Genomic DNA, 17,317 nt, shown 5'->3' with positions numbered 1-17,317 from the left:
TGGTAATGCTGAGATTTTCTGTGATAGCCCTAACCAATAAAAAGGAAGGATGACATTTGTGGCAAAAATCTACCAATGGCAGGAGGATACACTACAACACCTGATTTCCTCAACTCTCAGGTCTTTCATCTACTGTGGAAGAAAAATATCTAAGAAAAAAGAACTGGGTGTGCTTCAGGTATTTTACATGTTCATAACCTTGTACCTCTGATGCTGCAGTTCCTGAGCTCCATCCATGCAACAACAAGCACCCCTTAGTACAAATGTGGAACTGTATGTCAGTCCTGATCAGCCATCACCCATAGGGGCTTGTACAAAAGGATAATGATGGACTCACAGGAATTTCATTGCCCATCCTCCTATTTTTAAACCATAAACATGTGAAATAGGGAGGTTGTAGTGTGGTAAAGATTAGCAAGGAGGAAGCTGTGATTGTACAATCACATCATTTTACCCGCAGTAGTCCTAACTTTGAGTGAGACTGTGTGACAATAACTCCATGTTAGTTTCTCTGCCTGAGAGTCTGCATTTTCACCATAATTTTATGTAACCTTTCCAGAAATTTGAAGGGAAATACAGCAATCTCTTGTGTTCCTGCCACATTTGTTTATATCACAGGAACCAGTCACTTGACCTTACAACTTATAAATTCTCTAAGCAACTTCACAATGCTAAAATTGGTGGATAAGGCCACTTCACCACAGAAGGGACCCACTGCCCCCTGCCAGGGAAGAGTTGTTCTGTTTCAAGACCCCATATTAAATAACATGTAGGTTAACATTATTCAGCATGCTAAATAAAGGAAAAACTCCCTCCCTGATGAAAAGTGAGAACTGAGCTCCTGCTGCAGCTAGGGAGGAAGGATGGTCCTTCCCAGGCTGTGAAGCCAAGCACGCTTTGCTCACTGGTGAACCATCCTGTTACCAGGACAGACCTTATCTGACTTATTCTGCAAAGAGGTAACAGGGTTCAAGGTTACTGTGCTGCACAGCCAAACTCTACCTGGTTGTTTGACTGGCAGAGAAATGAGATGATACTTCCATGCAGGGTATTTTTAATGTCATCTGCTTTCCTTGAAAAAACAGAAATAGTCTAGTATGTTTAACTGTAGGTTAATTATATCTCCATTTTCAACCAGGGTTTATCCCATCCCCATTATATTTCTGTAACATATTTTGAATGAGCTTTCAATCCTGCCACATCAAGTGCTTTTTTAATGCAATTCTTCTGCTAGTCAGAAATATTAGTAATTAAATTCTCTAAAATACGCTAGTGTAAAGCAGAGGGAGAACATCCCAATTCTATCAGCACTGGCGTTAATTATTTTAGGCAAGCTGTCATTTATGTTTTCTAAAGTGGATTTTGTTCTTGCAGTCAGGAACATTGCTTAGTGCAGAATTAATTAATCATTATAAATATAAAACCTGCAGTATCAGCTTCTGTGTTCAGTAAGGTTTCAAGAGGCAAGGTTGAAGGAGTCAATAGGCTGCTGTGGGGAATCATAGTTTTTTTTCATCTGATACAAGGACAATTATATTATACACCTAATCTTTACAGGAATATATATTTAAAACATCATCACAAAATATTTAAAAAAAGAAAAAAATTATAATTTATTGTGACTGGCAGCTTTTTTAAAGCAATATTGTTTTTAAAATGCTGTATAAAACAAGATTAGTGAGGAAGAAACTGAAAAGCTAAGCTTACTATAAATTTGAAGAGTTGTATTTAAAGGCATCTGTCTCATTTTACCTCTTTGGAAAATGGTTGAGTCATTAATTTCCTCACCATAGTACAAACATCAGCATAAAGATCTACAAGACTCAAAAATAAACAGATTATTATCCCACTTTGACTAGAGCACACTGTGTAAGAGCTGAATGCCAGCACTTAAAACTATGGGGTGGTTTTACTAGAAGAGGCCAAGTAAATGTGACAGCTCAGAAAAACTGGAATTAATGATGAAGTAAACTAAAAATTTAATCTTGCTATTTGGTGTAAGAGATGTTTGCTTTTTCTTTACCTGCTTCCTTATTTTCCCCTCAGAAAGCAATTAAAGCACATTCTTTCACAATAAAAATTATGTGATTTCATTGTCTAAGACATGCACTGACTTTGCACCAGCAGAAAATTGGCCAATTATTTTCTCATTCAGGGATCAAAAATGTGATGTATGTCCAGTAGCTTTACTGAGCTGCTGACCATCATGTTGCATGTCTCATTATTTTACAGTATAGATATGCTGGCATTTAATCTCCAAAAGCAATGGTTAATATGGAACTTTGAGGAGGGGAGGGAAATCAAATCTACCTAGAGATAATCCTATGAAATATATGTTGACCTCTTGTTGAAAACACACTCTGTACTTTCCAAAGGAATTCTCTTGACATATAGGTGGTACATGATTGAAAGGTATGGGTCTATCTGTGCAAAAGATAGTATTAATTATGTAAGCTTCCTCAATTTTATAGTTTATTGTAAAAGATATTATTTCATGATTTGTATCACTACAATTATGTTTGTAATGGGATTTTAATTGATTTTGAATCCAATTTAAAAAATCCCTATTTTTAAAGCACACCTCAGCTGCTGCCACTTTGAATCTGTGCCAAGCTGGCAGACTGTAACTCATTGTGTCATCATTGAAATGTCTTGCTGCAGTGCTGGAGTTAGGGATTCGGAAATGATCTGCATTTAATACAGTCTCTTGACTTGCAGCCATTTCAGAACTTAGTAATGCTGAAATCTTCAATAAGCACACTACCGACAGTCAGCAGGCATCTGGTAGGATTGTGTTGCTTTACTTGCCCTTTACACTTGTTGATCTGATAATATTTTAAAGATGCTGTTATTAAGGAGTACAATTATTTTCCCAACACATGCTTGGAGTTTGGTTTTATCTCAAAACTTTATTTACCCAGATAAACCTAGGATTTGGAAGGCATGCAATTGATCAAATACAACTCACAAATATCTTCCCTTGTCTTGGACACAGCATAAATCCACACCCAAACATCCACAGGATTTGAGATGGGTAGAAATATGGACAATCATTCCTTCTTTTGGGCTTACTGCATCCACTCTATATTCTGACCCTCTTATACCTGTGTTGATTAAAAACGTGTAGAATTTGAGCTGGCAAGTTTTAGAGAATTATCTGTTATAAGATAGACAGTGGTTATTTTATACATGCAAAAACCTTTCTTAGTATTTGAGATAATGTCACATAAGCTCATTTGACTACAAAGAGGGGATATTACTGCCCTCAGGCTGAAGTGAAGGCCTAACAAGCATTGAAAACTGTGGTTCCTCTTCCAAGAGCATGCATATTGTGGTATTGCAGATGATCTTGGTTCATGTTTCAATCTGTGGAGCTTTCCAGAGCAAACTTTCCATTAACCTAGAAGATTCTAAAAGGTTAATTAATCACTGACTGGGTCTGAGGGAAATTGCAGCAAACTATTGCTCAAAAGTATTAAAGCGTTCTTTACAATTGGCTTCAGGCAATATTACCTAATCCCAGGAATGGTTTTAACCCTCAGGCAGTAGTTCATTGTGGTTGGCCTCAAGTGCAGACAATAATCTGTATTTGCTATTAGGGTTCTGCTAGCAATTGAATTTTGGTTTAGTGGAAGAACCAACCATTTCAAACAACAACAACAACAACAACAACAACAACAACAACAAAAAAAAAAAAAAAAAAAAAAAAAAAAAACCAAAAAACACCCAAATCCCCCATAACTCCCTTTATTTTAGGTTCTATGTTTCTGTATCTTTTGAGAGCATTTTTGTTAACCATGAAAAAATGAACCTAGAATAGTGTTACCTACACTTGCTTCTGAAAACAAGAATTTGATCTGCTTTCCTCTCTCCTTATAAGTGAGTGTTCTAACCACTAAGCATTGAGATGCTGAATTTTTTTCCCCTCTTGAAATTGTTCCACATTTCATAAAATGTTCAGACACTAATTAGTGCAGAAGCTGGTACCTAACTACCAAGGCACACTTTTCTTCAGAGCTGTGCAAGTATTCTCATAAATGAATGAAGAGGATATCAAGCCAGATAATGAGTCAGCTCCAGGACTGGTATGGTTATGTCAGTGCAGGGCTGTGCCCAGGCTAATTAGCTCATTTGAAGAGAAGAGCTAATTAACTCTGGAAGAGCAGTAAGCGTCTGCTTCTTACATGCAGCTACTATTTCTGCTGTTCACATCTGCAGTACCTGGGTAGTTTTGAGTCTACTGTGTAGGCCTCTGGATGCAGCATTCCTCAGTGCAGACCATCCCTATGCTCTGAAAATGTAGTATAAGGATGTGCTTAACTCCAGTAAATTTGTGGCTGGTCTGGATTTTTGGTTCATCCCTTTCATCATTCTATCTCTGCCTTTGTTTGTCATATATACTATAATACTCAAACCTGTTTAGCAGCACAGGTTCTCCCTCTGAAATAACTGAAAAATATTTGGGGTATTAGAAACATGTTACAGAAGCCATAAAATTTTATAGAAAAGAACAATTTCTAGTGGCCCCTCTGCTTTGAATGATTGTTATTAGGAACTGCTTAGCTGATATACCCCAACTGTGTGACAAGGCAGACAGGCATATGTGACTTTTCTAGCAGATACTGATTAGAATTTCCCTTTTAAAACTTGTCCTTCTGTTTTCAAATAGCAGCACTATATAAAAGATGCAATTCTATTATTCTGCAGTTTCATTTTTTTTATATAAACTCTGAATACAGGCTAATACATCTTGTCTCCCCATGATACCCTGCAGTGTAACCCACTGAATAAAGAATAGCTCCCTATGCAACTGAGCATTATGTTATAATGAAGAGACTGAGTTATCAGATTATTAATATCTCTAAATGAAGCAATCATTCTGAAGCAAGAAAAATAAGAAATATTTCTATCTATTTTATATTTGAATTAGGGTGTTTTCAATCCCATTATTATAAATTAGTTCAATAGAGCTTGCACAAAACAGGTCCAGATAATAAAAAAAACCTGTTGAATTGTTACATATGTTAAGTTTCTGAATACTATTGTTTGCCATAACTCAACTAAACAGGCAAGTGAGACATTTAGACACCTGATGGCAATCTTTCATTAAATTTGGTTAAGTATGATTTGTGCCTCATCCTGTATGACAATGTCTTAGACATAACAATACAATTTAGTTTTGTATAGGACTTCAGTCAAAAAACCCACAAAGAAGCCTTATGATGAGATGCATAACTAGTTGGATGGGGGTTCAGTGGTTCCCAGAAAGGCAGTATACAAAAAATTACATTAGCTGAAAAAGTTAGAGGGGAAAACCCAGGAATTTTAAAGCAGCAAAGACAGTTATGCATTTTTGCAGCCAGTTGGAGTGAGAATAAACTGGAAGAGAATGGCAAAGGGAGGAAAAGGTAAGTGAGGTTTATGTTGTGTTAAATGATGCAACATAACCCAATGCCATGCATGAATTGTGTTACTTCAGAGACTTAAACAGATGCTGTTCACTATTTCTTAGGGCTGTCTGGCCAGCTAGCCTGGCTTTCTTATTGCTATGCCAAGTACAATAAACTTATTTTTGCAAAACAAATGTGATCATCTGTGACAAATTCTACCTTTTCTCACTATCTGTATTCATCTTAAATGTACTAAACTTTGCAGCAGCTCCATATTTGAGGTTAGGAGGAAGACAAGCTGAAGGAAATGTGCATTCAAACCCAAGCTGATGTAATAAATAACCGTCCTAGTGTTTGTCAGTCTGTCAGTGCCAAAGACTCTGAAATACAGTTCTACAGAGCTTGACAAAAACCTGTAAGAGGGAATTGTAGTTGTCAGACCCTTTTGGCTCCTGATACAGTTTTGTGGGAGCCAAGGAGGGACACAGAGTTTTGACTCTCTAACTTCTTCTGGATACAAGGATCATTTCTGCTCTTTCCCTTTAATGGGGGTTAGTTTAATAGTGCATCTGTCTTCTAGAGAACCCCAACACAATTATTTACACTGGTTGCACTGAAGAGACACTTTATGTGCATCCAATTCTTCTGTCCCTGCCTAAAGGGCTCAAGCACAGCTGGTGAGGGGAGACAGATGGAGAAGGGCAGGTAAATTGTGAGACAGCCACGGTTCACCCACCAGACAGTGGTTTCATCTCAACAACTGCCCAACTGTGGAAGCATATTGTGAGTGCCAGGGGCTGTGGCAACAGAGAAAAGACTTTGATTAGTTTTCAGGAGGTAGAACAAGAACCTGGCACTCTTTTCTTCCTGAAAATATTGTGTTGTCCCAGAAACAGCTTAAAGAAAGGATCCATTTAGTATTACAAATAAGTGTAAGCACAAATGGCTGCTTGGTCCTGGACAAAGCTTAAAGCGACCCATTTATGTTAGAGGAGTCACTCAAGTCTGTTATTGATGTGAGAGAAAAAAATCAGTCAAAATTATTTCTTTCTGAAACATCTTTTGGTTTTAGGGAAAAATGGGATTGGGTTAAAATCTGTAATTCTGAAAACCTTAGAAATAAACAACTACCTGACAGAGAGAGACAAAGGCACCAGCCACTAGCAATTACTTTGGAGTGGAGTAATCCCTGTAGGAAGGAAAAAAGCAACTCTCTCATTATTTTTGTACATATCCCTGACATAAAACAATGACAAAAATCTAAGGGGTAAATTTTACCCTTCCTTCACCATTCACCCACCACAGAGCATTACAGAGCCATTCAGCCATAAGGGGATACCTGGTTACTTGGGAAGTGCAGAGAGGATGTGAAGTGCCACCTCCTCTTCAGTGCTGGAAGCTGATATTCTTCATCTGTGACAGCTGGTGGGCAGTCAAGATGAAGTCAGACAGCCTTGTGTTTGAATCCTCTTTGAGTGTTTATCTCTCAGATACAACATACATCAATCTTACCTTTCAAAGATTTCTTTTTTATCAGCATTCTGCCTCTTCATGAAATAGTTATTTTATTTTATAGAAGATGAATGAACTGTGTTGAGTACACAAGCAAACAAACAAATCAAATACTGAATTTTGCTTTCACCCATTGCCTCAGAAAAAAGGTTCCTTATGGTAATGATATAAAAACATGCTAATGTCAAATTAATGTCTCTACATTCAAATTTTATTTAGCACTAGAAAAATCAAAAGAAAGTACTAAAATTCCTAAAACTGTGTTAATAATTGAAATAGGACATTCAGTTTCTCGTTCAAGAACTGCTCCTTGAGGTCTGAGAATAAGGGCTGGAATATAGAAATTTAACCCTTAAAAGAACAGAGTTTAAAAGACTATAGATAAATGTTTTCCAAACATTGTCTTGAGCTCTTCTTTTAATCTCCATAGGATTGAAATAAAGCTCTGTGTGTCCATGTAAGTAATACTCCTTACCACAACAACTGAGTATATTCTCCCCACCCACTTGCCCTCCAAAAGGTTATAATCTGCCCTTACCCCAAATAAATTTGGAAAATTATGATATAGGTTATGCTCAGGAAAGAAATAATGAATGAGTAATCACCTCATGGACATATATTAGTCTTCCAACCCTGGTGTGTTTTGGAAGTAGATTTCTAACAAACTTTTACTACATGGGCCACTTCCTACTCACCTTCTAATGACATTTAGTGACATCCAATCATCCACTTTTCCTGTAAACATGTCAGCTGCAGTTGCTTTTTACTGGTGTTGCAGGTTAAGCCCAGCCAGAAGTCCCACGCAGCCGCTGGCTCACTCCCTGTGAGAGCCCGAAATGTTAAAGATTAATGACTCAAACAATCGCCCATTTGCAAAAGCCGCAGGTGCTCTGCTGAGGCCAGGTTTGCACACACACCTCCCCGAAGTGCAGGGGAGGAGGAGGCTTTCTGGACGTGGTGAAACCTCTGACCTGCAAAAGAACAGCCCAGGTGAAGAGGGGTGTGCATCCACCACCGGAGACTGACCACAAAAAACCCACCTTTGTGAGCAGCAGCTGAGTTTGAGCCAGATAAGGGAAGCGCCCAATAAGAAGATCTTGCAAGGTGGGATGGTGCTTTTTATTATGCCTGTGGCTTCCCCAACACAACTGGTTCAGGTGTAAAACTCCCCTTGGGGAAAGTGTTGGGGCATTCACACATAGGCCTGAAGTTATTCATCCATTCTGATGGGGCACAACTAGCCAGCTATGCTGATAGGAGAGACAGCTGTCTTGTGTTAGGTATCACAAACCATCAAAGACCCCTGAAGCATCCCCAGATTTATTTCAGGAGCCTCCCCCCAGGGGACTACATGTGATCCACAGAGTTACATCAGACAATGTGAAACTCCCAAACCAGGGGAGGTGCCTGGGCCTTCCCACATGACCCTGAACATATATTAACACACTGAAATTTGTGGTTTGTAGGCTTCCCTCATTCCCAATGGATCAAGACTGGGCAACATTCCAATCAACAGACACCAAAATTGCAACAATCAAGTCTCATCTGGAGACTCACTCCATGGGTGATGATATCTTTCCACTCTTATCCTTTCTTTCTCTTTCTTCCTTTTCCTTGTTCATTTTCTTGTTAGTTTTATGGTTTTATAATGCTATATTTCTACAGCTAATAACCAAACTGACTACATACTTCCTTTCCATTGCAACCAAATTGTCCTGAAATAAACCTGCCGTATATATATTTTTAAACACTGGTCATTTAGTGTTTTTTCACCCTAATCTGCCCCAAAGCAGATTATTAACAAGAACCTCAGTTAACCCACCTTCAAGGGCAGGTCATAATACTCCCAAGCCAGCATGATCAGGAGGAGAACTGGAAGGATGAAAGTTAAAAAATTCGTAAGTTGAGATAAAGACAACTTAGTGGGGAAAGCAAAAGCCACACATGAAAACAAAGCAAAACAAATAATTAATTCACCACTTCTATGGACAGGCAGGTGTTCAGCTGTTCCTGGGACAGCAGGGCCCCTCCATGCACAACAGTGACTTGGGAGGACAAATGCCATCACTCCAACAGTCCCCTCCTTCCTCCTCTCACTTTGCATACTGAGCATGCTGCCACCTGCTCTGTGCCAGACTGGCAAGGCTGACTTCTCAAGACATTTTGGGATACCTGTGGGGTCTGGCAGGGGGCAGGTCGGGCCTTGCCCTGCTAAGGTGGTAAACTACCCCCCACCCCAACACCACTAGAGCTTGTATCCCAGCCTGGCAGAGCTGTCAATCACTGGAACACCTCAGACTGCTCATGCAGCTCCTCAGAGGCCAAGTGACCACAAGTCCCACCTAGGGGGTGGGCCTGCAGGGGCCACTGGGTATTTAAAGCTGAGCATGAGATGGCTGTGACTTGATCCTACCCTCTGCTGGGGTGTGTGTGTCATCCGTGCTGGAACCCAGCAGCTGGTAACTATATGTGTGTGTTTCTTTTCTTTTTCTCTCTTTCTTCTTCTAGTTCCCTTTTATTAGAACATTTTGGGTAACTTAACATCAAACAGCTTTGTAGTTTGCTAAGTTGAATGGGACAAATTAATACAGTGAGAAGTATTTTCTGTTAATTGGAATTTGTACTAAAGCTTTTGCCAAAGTTCCTTGATTTTTTTATATTTTGCCGGTAAAATAATTTTGACCTCTTGAGAGTATCTGGTTGGTGTTTGTTTAGTTCATTTAACCACAAGTACCTCATGGTTAAAGGACCTTGTGAACCCGTTATATTTAAATGCTGGGGCCTTAGAGTCTGGAATATCCCTTTGGTTAATTGGGGTGCCTGTCCTGGCTGTGTCTCCTCCCAGCTTCCTTTGCCAGCAGGACAGTATAAAAAGCAGAAAGCTTTTTAGCTCTGTAAACACTGCTCAGCAATAACAAAAACATTTCTATGCTATCAACCCTTGGTTCAGCATAGATCCAAAATGTTGGCCCATACCAGCCACTGTGGACAGAATTAACTCTAACCCAGCCCGCACACATGGTGAAAGAGACAACAGTTGTTTTTACTACAAGCTTAACTTTTAATGGGAAGGCAAATTTTTCAAATATTAGAAATGCAAACAAGACCTGGACAATTTGGTCTTTCCTCATTATCCCTTTTAATATGATCCCCTGTTTGATTTTGGAACTGTCAGAAATCTTCACCTTTACTAATCTAGAGTTTCAAAGCAGCTCTGGACCAGTCTCCCTATTCAACTCCATGTGTCAATAGTGAACATCTTCTTTTCACCATCACAATCTTCAGGGATTAGGTAAGTAACAAACAGAGTCATTAGAAGAATTATGTAATTCCATATACCAGCTACAGGTCTCTGGATTAATGATTATTAAATTAAAAGACTTGTGACAGACTGTGTGAGTGGAACTGCATTGAGAGCTGTAGTAGAGATCTAATTTGCTTTTTTAAACTTTCCTTTGTATTTTTGTGTTGCTGTTGTTTTTATCCCAAAAGATTTAATTTATACAAAGCTGAAAAGATGTTTAAAACATTGGAAATCCAAACCTGCTGCTTTCAGGAAAATTTCTTTCATATTTTCCTTGCAGAGTTGCCATTTCTTTGATGTTTGACAGGGACTTGAAACCTGGGATAGAGTGACCCATATAGGAAGAAAAAAAATAGGGACATTACATTTTTTGCTAGAAAAACTGGGACATCTGGTCACTTCATTTGTTACCAAAAAGAATATCTTCAGAGAATGTTATCTGTAGGTACAGGGATTTGATGATTACTCAACAGTGAGAGGAAAACAAGAGATTCTGTTAGTTAAAAGTTGATCTAAATTCCTTTTGTAGGTAGGAATTTTGAATTTTAGAACAAGAAATGGTTATTTTACTTCTTAAATATACAATAAAAAGAGATTCCTGTAAAAAAAAAAAAGCCCATTTGTATAATTAACATCATAATAAACCCAGATACACTGAGCCTCTCCAACATGATGTGTTTCCCAGCTATATACCTTCTTCAAACCTGTTTAAAAAACCTCCCTAAGAGGATTATTTTATAGTCTGCTGGAACTGAGTGTTTTATAGACAGAGAGGAAATGCTTTGCCTGGGCCATACATATTCAGGCAGAGATACATTAATGATGAGAGCATGAAACATAACCATGTAAACTCTGAAGAAGAATGTCGTTACAATCAAATATATCAGTGAACAAGGTTCACAAGTACTACAAAAGCTTGAAAGATAAAGCTGAAATCTGGACTCTTTCTAAATGATGATGTACAAAAAGAGGGGATTCCTTTACATTCTTGAAACTGAAACATTTTGAGTATGAGAGAAAACAATTTGTCATTAAAACCATGTTGTTTTGAGCAAGTTTTATTACTGGTGGGAAAGATTCCATGTTTAGGTAGTTTTAAAGCATTTTCACTCTGACGTCAGAGGTAATGTAATCTGTGACCCTTGCATCACCAAGCACTTTAGTGCCAGGGGTTGGTTCACAGCTTCTTCACTGCACAGCACAACTGCTTAATGAGCTCCACAGTGCTTGGTCTAAGGCCCAAATTTTATTCCTTCCAAGGTTCTGTCTTAGTATGGTCACATCAGATTCAGTCAACTATAAATGTTTCTGAGCTTCTTGAACGGCCCCCCCTTACTGTTTCTTGACAGGTTTGTTGCTCCAGGGACACCAACACCAATTTGCAGCTTGCCAGTGAAACGGCAATTGTTTCCATGATCCCTCGCCTCCTCTGCCAACTTCCGCGTTCCCTGTTGTACTGCAGCAAACACACCCAGAGCATCTTCCTTTGTCATCTTAGCAGTTCCTAGCATCAATCTCCCCTTTCACCCTATTTGTAGTACTCAAACAAGCATCCAGCTCATCCCTTGCAACCTCCAGCCATTTCTGTATTTCCTTTGCATCTGTAAGGTACAACATAAATTAACCCTGTCTACAGAAGACACTAAAGGACATTTTCAACATCATGCTGTCTCCAAGTCTTAAGTTCTTAGCAAGAATTTGCATTTTCTTACTGTAAATTGGATATGATCAAGACAGCAGTGGTTTCAGGTGATAGCTTCAGTTGGATTTGTTTTGCTAACTGGCTTCAAAGCCTCTTGTTTTTGTTTTGTTTCCAAATGCTTCTTCAGAGCTCTGCTAGTGCATGACATGCTGTTCATGGTTTGACTGCTCTGTCCTCTCTCTCTGCTGCTAAATGAATTTGTGATCCGTTTATTATATATATTCTTTTTTCATATTTGTACTGATTGTGTTACTAATGTTCTGGACCATGGAAATGAAATTCAATAACCAAAGTTACCAAAGTGGCCTTTTGAAGGAACCTTAATTTTATTAGCTCAGGGGGAGTATGGAATTTGAGCCATGCTGAGATAACATCACACGGTAGGTCACACCCAAGGGCTGACATTATCTCTCAGGGACACACACTCCTGGGGTGTCTTATTAATTATAGTTAATTGCATGGAAATTAATGAGCTTTTTCAGTGGCTACTGGGCTACTCTACAGCTGCCAGAAAACCTATATTAACTTTGATTTTTATGTTTCTTGGTCTTTGAGCAGTTAAATGCTTTCACTTTATCTCAATTTACTGTCTGCTCTTCTAGTGTATAACTAATTTCATATTTTTTGTTGCTTCCTAATACCACTACTATATGTGCTTTCAGTAAGAAATTTTTCCACTATTTTTATTGTATATCATCTATGCCAAAGAAAGTAAATTTGCCTCATTTACCTTAAAATTCCCCTGGATTTGAGAGAGGTTTAAAAGCCATTTGCAAGTATAATCATCTAAGGGATATAATGCATGATTCTCCATGGTCTCCAGTTCTTATTTAGACAACATCCAGACAGCCAAGATATCGATAATAAAATACTAAAATGGGGTCATGATGTTGCTGATAATTAACTTCAGAATTCTGGTTAAACGGCTGTATTAAAAACCTAATACCTTCCTGAAACTAAAGCATTAATATTAAAGAACATGGGCTATTTCAATGCCAGAAGTGAAAAACCCAAACAAGAACCTGTATTTCTGAGGGAATTTGTTAGCTTGGGAACAGATATTTTGGGTTTCCATTTGACTTGACAGATCTTGGTCCCTTTTGGATATTTCTGTACTCCACATGATAAACACATGTATTCCATATTCATAGACTTGTAATACTTACTAAACAAATTTAACATTCAAGGCATTTCTATTTTTGATAACCTTTTTGTTGAATATAGAGTGGGGCTGATTTTATGGAGTAACTGCAAGAAGCTGAAAGACATGATGAATGAATTGAGAAAAACTTGCTGTGAAGGAATAAGGATGATGCTGTGCTATCACTGCTGAGTGTTATTCATTATACACTATAAGCACTGCTGCAGAATATTTAGTGGTGAACACTTACAAAGCTCAGTATATCTTAAAAGCCCAGAGGAATTAATTAGGCCTTAAATAACCCCTGTTAATTTTTAGCACATACTAGTAATCTTTCCACTGACAAGATTTTACAAAAATACTCTTTTCTCAAGCCTTCCAAATATTTCCAACATCATAATGAATCCCATTTCTAAAATCAGTATCTTTTCATGGAAAACACTATGTTGAACACTTGAAAGCTCTAATGCAGCCTATATTCCTATAAAATTTATTCTTTGTAATAATATGGTCTTAAAGTTATGATTCATAAAGACATAATTTTATTGGAAATACAAGAAGTGAAAAGTTTTAAATGAGCATACAAAAATGAACTTAAGACATTAAGTACTTTTATTCATTGCTATATAAAATTTGATATTTTGTTCAAAACAATTGCAGGCTTGATACAGAAGGAAAGAAAAGCATATTAAATAGAGAAAGTTATAACAAAGTTCAGTTTACTTTTGAATTAATGTTAGTGATTCCAAATATAGCTGTATTTGATGATGTTTAACATTTTCAGTTTGAATAGAATAAGAATATCAAAAGTAAAAATTTGCATAAATCTTCCAGTTTATCACTCATACGCTTCAAAATGGCTGTTTCAAACTCATCTCTTTAGTTGTTTAAGACATAACTTAAGGCAGTGCTTACAGGAGTCAGATCTTTTGACAGCAGACACTAATCTAAGAGACAAAGGCCCTAAAACAGTCCAACAGTTGCAAGCTGAATTTTGACAAAAATGTCTGCCACACTTTTTTAGGAGTGAAAATGTTCAGCTGCTGCAGAAGTTTCCAAAAAAATAGAGCAGAGTCTCCAGTCTGTAGGCCTTTAAATCAGTATAAATTATCTTTTTCAAAGGATGCCTGTAGTCAAAACAGTTGCTGAATACATGGAAGAATTTTGGTGCTCTACCCCATGTTAACTCCAAAGTATCATAACAGCCCTTCTGGACTTAGAAGCTATTCATTCATGCATCTTGACCTACTGCAGAGCAAATGTTTATCAAATAAAACTTTTCTTTGTCAATGTCTAATATTTCATTAGAACTTCATCGTTCTAGGCCAGTGGATTACTGGCGAGCTGGCGACTGGTAAATTACTCCCTGCAGACTAAATTAGCTGTGGCACACTCTTCTGGAAGTCATTAAAATTACTATGGATCAAAAATGTCTCATCAAAGACCAGCAGCATGTCTAACTTTGTCATACAGGTCTAGAATAGATGCTCTTACCCCAGAACCTAAATGATGTGTAAGGATGTATTTCTGTAGCCATTGGAATTGGAACTAGATGATCTTTAAGATCCCTTCGAACCCGGGAACGGGGGGCAGAGAACTACCTCTGCAGAGCAAGGCCTGACCCACACTCTTCCAAGTCCCCAAGATGTCTTGGAACACACTCCCTTTTCCACTCCCTGACACTGTCTTCCCATTTTATGTTGACCTCAGGAAGAAGTGCACTGTATTTTTTTAATCCCTTCCTTTGAGTCTGTGTGAATCCCATGTTTCAGAGTCATCAGAGTATCATATAATACGTTAGTCTGTAAGGACAACATCACATGAGCTATGTGATCTATAGCAGAAACTTTAAATATGAAGTTTTATTTATCTAGAATTAAAAGCAGTGTTTGTCTCATTTTCTTGGAAACTCTTCCAAATTTTAAATACGACAGCATGGTATAATGATGTAGTTGAGAACGGTGATACCCTGATCCCATCCCTTGCAAAAGGCTGTTGTTCTCCAGTCACATGCTATTTATGCCTCATTGAGATGTCTTGGATATGTCCTGGCTGCCAGGGTAGAGTGGGCACTGCTGGACTTAGTGAAAAGTTGGGTAAAAAATAATACTTCACTGAATAATATTTTCCTGATTGCAAAAACCTGTAATCATATGAGCTCCCCACCCTAAGTGCCTTGCAGAACAACAGCAGTTTTTAATTCTTTTATACCACATGAGGCATAAAACCTGATTGAATATGTCTTATTTTCTCCTATTTACCCTCGTTATCAAGTGGGAAAATTCTAAGCGTCATGTTTCTGGTTTGCAGTAGATACAAAAATGTGTCATAAGATATGCCAGACAGGGCCTATTCAGTGCAAGGTGTAGGATGTATTCTGAGTTAATTCTGGAGCAAAGTATCCAGAATTTGGTCTCTAAGAAGAGATTAATTTGGCTCATTGTTTAAAATTAATTTGTTACAAGAAAATGTACACAGGTGTGAAGAGAACATTCAAGAGAATTATGGGACTTTTAGAGTAAAAGTTACAATTGGAAAAATATCTTTAGATGCTCAGAGAATTGCAGAATGGTTTGGGCTGGAAGGTACCTTGAGGATCATGTACTTCCAAATCCCATGCCATGGGCAGGAGCACCTATTGCTAGACCACTTTGCTAAGGACCCATCCAAACTGGCCTTCAACAATGGAGCATCCACAGCTTCTCTGGGCAACCTGTTGGGGTGTTTCAGAACCCATGCTGAAGTCCACACCTTTTTTATGTGGAGGACCCCAAAACTGAGTGCAGCACTGCAGGTGGGTCTGAGCAGAGCAGAGGGGCTGCTCCCTTCCCTTGCCCTGCTGCTCACTCTGCTTTTGGTGCAGCCCGAACATGCTTGGCTTTCTGGCTGTGAAGTGCACATTACTGGCTCATGTCCAGCCTCTCATCCACCAGCACCCCAAGGAACATGAAAGATAAATCCTTTCTCCACAAGTCCCTTTTATGTAGGGCTGATCACATTGGTGCATGATAGAAAGACCTCTTTATGGACAAGTAGCTCTTACAGGAGATAGTATTTATAACTACCTATTGACAACATAGTGTTCTATAATGACAGTGCTAGAATTGGTTTTTCCTTCCTTAAACCATCATTGTATTGAACCATGTAACCAGAAAATCACAATGCAGTGATCTTTGTGCTAATCCTTCTGTGGGAGCTTAATGACTTGTCTGCTCATCTTGGAGATAATAAACTCCACAATGGAAACAATAGCTGTCTTGGTGACTTTGCATAAATCATTATTGGTAAATGTGAAAGAAAACCTATATACAGAAAGTAAGCAGTGAGATAGCTCACATTTTTGGTATTAATTCTAATTGGCTTTAAAGCATCTGTAATCCAGTGAATAAATAGATAAAAAGCAAAAAATGTAAATATTATCCCAAGGTACAATCAATTAGATCCCCTACATAGTCAATGAAGTTATTTAATATCTCAGAATGATCGACCTTCATAAGCAAAACCATACTATGTGCTTGTAAATACCAGCATGTTATTCAAGGACCAGAGATAATACAATGCATGGTAGAAAGAAACAGACTTTAACAGTTCAGTAACTGAAAACTGAGGTAACTTTAAAAGTTTATTGTACAGAAAAAACCATGGGAAATCTGAGCCTTTTTAAGCAGGAGACTTGAACACCATGGATTATAGGCTTGTGATTCACATACTGTCTGTAGAAAATGGTGCTGAGGATATGTCCCAGTTTTCCTAGAGAAAATATTTCCGTAATTAATAGAGCAAATGCAGCAGAAAGAGCACTGTGTTCTCTCTGTTAGTAAACTGAGTTCACAGCCTGTAGAGACATTTACTCTGGTGTGTATGAATTGTGAATTCTTGAACGCTGATTCACCTTGGATTTCAACAGCAGAAAAAATAAAATTTGTCTGCAACTTTATTTTCAAACACAGGAATGAGAAAAAGAGAGTAGAGAGTAAAGGAGTCTATTTTTTTTCCTGTTCTACTGGCTGATTTAGTTCTGCAATCTCAAAGATGAATAAAGAGATCCCAATTTTGGTGTTGTATACCTTTATTCTTTAAAAGGGGAAAGGAAACAAACTGCGCATAGAGATAGTAATGCACATATGTTTAGACAGGGTCTTTCCTTAGCCTTTGCTCCCCTCATGCTCTGTTATAATCTTGTTGAAATTTATGTTAAATTACAGTATAAGCCCTTCAGGGCCTGGTCTATATCTCTAGTAGTGGTTACACAGAGCTAAGGCTTTAAG

The 17,317-nt window shown here is 38.1% G+C and overlaps 2 long non-coding RNA genes across 5 annotated transcripts; one reads left to right on the top strand and one right to left on the bottom strand.

Moving 5' to 3' along the window:
• Positions 1–2,983: 2,983 nt before the first annotated feature.
• Positions 2,984–9,092, bottom strand: LOC135300069 (uncharacterized). Of its 4 annotated transcripts, XR_010361941.1 has the most exons (7): positions 8,880–9,092; positions 8,725–8,774; positions 7,598–7,723; positions 6,903–6,978; positions 6,730–6,812; positions 6,522–6,579; positions 2,984–3,410 (listed from the first exon to the last, which is right to left on the bottom strand). It is a non-coding gene; the product is annotated as an uncharacterized LOC135300069 (long non-coding RNA). The 4 variants fall into 4 exon arrangements; XR_010361943.1 differs by lacking the exon at positions 6,522–6,579; XR_010361944.1 differs by lacking the exon at positions 6,522–6,579 and having other exon boundaries at positions 2,984–3,400.
• A 194-nt stretch (positions 9,093–9,286) lies between these two features.
• LOC135300068 (uncharacterized) lies at positions 9,287–13,094 on the top strand. Its single transcript, XR_010361940.1, has 3 exons — positions 9,287–9,371; positions 10,115–10,194; positions 11,556–13,094. It is a non-coding gene; the product is annotated as an uncharacterized LOC135300068 (long non-coding RNA).
• The last annotated feature ends 4,223 nt before the right edge of the window (positions 13,095–17,317 follow it).

The sequence above is a fragment of the Passer domesticus genome, chromosome 4 (genome assembly GCF_036417665.1).
Source record: "Passer domesticus isolate bPasDom1 chromosome 4, bPasDom1.hap1, whole genome shotgun sequence".
Taxonomy (NCBI): Eukaryota; Metazoa; Chordata; class Aves; order Passeriformes; family Passeridae; genus Passer; species Passer domesticus.
Note: the sequence above shows the minus strand (reverse complement) of the source record. Positions and strands in the feature narration are given on the sequence as shown.